Source organism: Mandrillus leucophaeus, unplaced genomic scaffold (genome assembly GCF_000951045.1).
Source record: "Mandrillus leucophaeus isolate KB7577 unplaced genomic scaffold, Mleu.le_1.0 Scaffold1292, whole genome shotgun sequence".
NCBI lineage: Eukaryota > Metazoa > Chordata > Mammalia > Primates > Cercopithecidae > Mandrillus > Mandrillus leucophaeus.
This window is the reverse complement of record NW_012101246.1, coordinates 547272-551091: the sequence shown is the minus strand read 5'-3', so window position 1 is coordinate 551091 and position 3820 is coordinate 547272. Positions and strand designations below refer to the sequence as shown.

At 42.0% G+C, this 3820-nt stretch overlaps 1 protein-coding gene across 1 annotated transcript in view; it reads right to left on the bottom strand.

The window, feature by feature from the left end:
• The window catches only part of LOC105533888 (myomegalin), a gene marked incomplete at its 3' end in the record, with an annotated part of 35059 nt that overhangs the window by 22534 nt on the left and 8705 nt on the right, over positions 1–3820 (bottom strand). The window lies entirely within an intron of this gene.

The window sequence follows — 3820 nt, the reverse complement described above, 5'->3', positions numbered from 1 at the left end:
TGGACTTTACTCAAGTCTGTCACAGCACTTCTCATGCCATTTGGCAGTGAATTGCTTTCCAGATGGAGCTCCTGAAGCACTGGGATAATGTTTTCTTCATATCAGTATCCACAGCACACAGCACAGCGCCAATCAAGTCTACAGAGGAGCTCTCAGGAAATATTTTCTCAGTGGTACAAAAGAGAAGGGGTGTAACCCTCCACTCATCTCCCCTCGCATTCTGTCCCATTAGTTCTCTCAGAATCCCTGTATTCTCCATTTTACTGAATCTTCAGCATGGCTCCTTCCCTAAAGAGGATCCCAATAACCCATCTGAGGCCCAGGAACAGACACCTGTGATGGGCTGTGACAAAAAAAATGGCAGTGATAAGGAAGGGATGTCATTACATACTACTTGTCTGGGCTGCCTCCTAACTGATGCATCCCTATGTTACAGCAGTTACCACATCCTGTTAAAATTACCTGTTTGTGTGCCATCTTTCCTTACCATATTAAGTATCTCAAGGGCAGCCATTGGTTTTATTGCCCCATGCCAATGCCTAGTGGGTGATCTGAAAAATTAAGTACTCAAGAAATATTTATGTTATAAAAGCCTTTCTAAAGGCTAAATGTAGACTGAATATTATTATTACTGTTTGTGGTACGAAGAGACCCTTCTCTTGGTACCTCCTGATTCACATGGGAGAATGTTTTAAGGTAAACACTGTCATCTCGAGCCCTTCTCCAATTGTTTTTCGTTCCATCTAAGCCCACACTTACTTGGTGGGCATCCACTGTGAAGGTAGCCCCAAGGTCAAGGCTCTTGGGTCTGGGGCAAGGCCTCACATTCACATTCCCCTCCTCTTGGTGTTGGTGCTTCCCAGGAGAACCAACCAGTTCTGTGTTTATTCTGTCGATGGTGCTGGTCAGATGCACAAGGAGATCTGGAGTAAGTTTACTATTCCCTTCTTTGCTACTCAGCACAAGCTGTTCTTTGAGGAGGCTGATGATATTGTGGGCATTCTTCAGTTTTCCCTGGAGCTTTCTGAACTCAGCCTGAAGGCTACTCTCACTCAGACCCTCTTTGGCTACCACAGTCTCAACCATCACCTCGCCCTTCTCCTTGTCTTCCTCGATCTCCCATCCATCAGACATTGCTTCTCCCATCTGCTCTTTCAGCTCTGCATTCTCAAGGCAAAGGCTCAGCATGGTGTTCCTGCAGGAAGCACACATAATTGAGGGCTAAGTCTGGTCCTGACAACAGTTCCTAACAGTACCTCTTACCCACATCTCAGCCCACAATAAACTCAGACATACCCCAGAGCATGAAGCAACCTGAGACCTATAACAGCTCCCTAATTTTATATACAAGAAAGTCAAGGCTCAGGAAGAGTAAGAGACTTGCCCAAACTTCCACAGCTTCTTGGTGGCAGCACCATCACTAGAAACCTTGGACTCAAGACATGCAGGCTAGTTTTCTTTACTTGTGCCACGCAGCCTCATATGTTCTAATTTTTAGTAGCCTCCGGAATAAACAAGAGTACTTACACTGTTAAAAAAAAAAAAAAAAGACTTTTTCTGTAACAAATTTATTGTTATAAATTCTGCAGTTCTATTATTTATCATCAGTCAGTTTCAAACCATTGGGACTTAGGAACACAGAATAAATAAATAACACTAATCAGAACTATTAATACAATCAAAACGTACTTAGATAATTGTTTGCTTTATGTCTGGCTCACATGATAGAGATACTCTTCTTGAGAGCAGAACTGTGTCTGTCCTATTCACCCCATATCCCCAGTGCCTACAAAAGTGCCTGCCACATAAATCATTCGTATTTGTTGAAGAAATAAAATTGACCAAAACAGCTATTTTTCACCAAGACATTCCAGATAAATTCTTTCCACAACAACGAACTCATACTAGGGTTGAGTGGAAGCAAACATGGCTGTAACAAGTCTTTTCACTTAACTTCTTTGAGCCTCAGTTTCCTTTTATATAAAATAAGGATGATAACACTTACCTAGTGGAGTTAGCAGATCCTTAAATGCTTAAATGAAATTGCATGTACGGTATGGCTAGCTCAGGGTCTAACAGGGAAGTCATTCAATCCCTGCTGTACTAGCTGCAGACCTGAGAAACACTAACAGCAGAATCCCATAAGGTACTGGTTAAAAAGGCTGTAGAGCTAAGGCCTGTGAATCCACATTTTACTTAAGTTCCACAGGTGGTTTTTAAATTATTATTTATTTATTTTTTTGAGACAGAGTCTCACTCTGTCACCCCGGCTGGAGTACAGTGGTGAGATCTTGGCTCACTGCAACCTCCACCTCCTGGGTTCAAGCAATTCTGCTGCCTCAGCCTCCCGAGTAGGTGGGACTACAGGCATGCGCCACCACGCCCAGCTAATTTTTGTATTTTTAGTAGTGAAGGGGTTTCACCATGTTGGCCAGGCTGGTCTTGAACTCCTGACCTCAGGTGATCTGCCCACCTTGGCCTCCCAAAGTGTTGGGATTACAGGCATGAGCCACCACGCCTAGCCCACATGCTGGGCTAAGCATGCTAAACTGAGAACCCCTGGGCTACAGGATGCACAGGAAATGGGTAATTCACAACTTGAAGGACCAGCAGTGGGCTATGCACCTAGATTGAATTTCTCAGAATCCAGGAGTCTTGGAACCTAGAGCAGAACTTGTCTGGTGTGTTTCTGGGAGGAAAATAGTATATAGGATACAGAAAGACAATCTATGAGATAGTTTCTCAATAAAGAAAAAGGGGATAGGCATTTTACTAAAACTGGGATGTGGAAGGGGGATAAAGTGGGCACATGTGTATATGGAAAAGAATATTTAATATTTCTAACTTTACATTTAGAAAAAAGTGATGTTTTTAAATACAAACATGTAGAAGAAAAACTCAACAAAACCTTCTTGAAAGAAAGAACAATGCATTAGATTCTACCTTCTACAGTATCAGTGATTCTTTAGGTTGGGTGGAGGGTTGAACAAATCAGAATTTCAGGTTAGTAACAAAGGAAAATAATCCACAGGGATATCTACAGATGGTTTGATTGTAGGTTCAACAATAGAGTCAAAAGAGATGTACTGTTCTTACCTATGACAACTCAATTAAGTTTACACATACAAAAATTTAAGTAACATAATATGCTTTAAGTAGAACTTAAGGAAAAAGTTATTATGATAATTCAGAGCAAAAGAATCAGCATTAGAACAACCACAAGAATTTTTTAAAAATTGTTTGACAAAGTGTATAGTATAGAAACGAGGTTTAGAAATTGGGAGCCACAGACTATTATGCAACCTTGAGCAAGTCACTTGAAACTTTCTAGGCCTGAGTTTCCTCAGCTATGAAACAAGGACATGAGGCTAGATGCCTAGGTCCCTTTCAAAGTGCTAACATTATTCGGGGAAGATTAAGTGGCAGGTGAGATGCAGGGAAACAACAGGGCATGATTTAGAAGTTGGACAGTTGTACTCCAAACAGGCAGTGATGATTGTAGTCCTGGGAGTGAATGAATAAATGGATCAACCCTACAGTATCAGCATGTTCTCCAAGTATCTTTTGTCAAAAAGCTATCAAAGACAGAGTGGCCAATGAATGAGCTATCTGCCAATGAATGAGCTATCTGCTATTTTTGTAAAATTACTAAAGCAGCAGAGACGAAGGGGCCTCGACAGAAACCCTCTGGCCGGGCGTGGTGGCTCACGCCCAGCACTTTCGGAGGCCGAGGCAGGGGGATCACGAGGTCAGGAGATTGAGACCATCCTGGCTAACACAGTGAAACCCCATCTCTACTAAAAAAAAAAAAAAAAAAAAA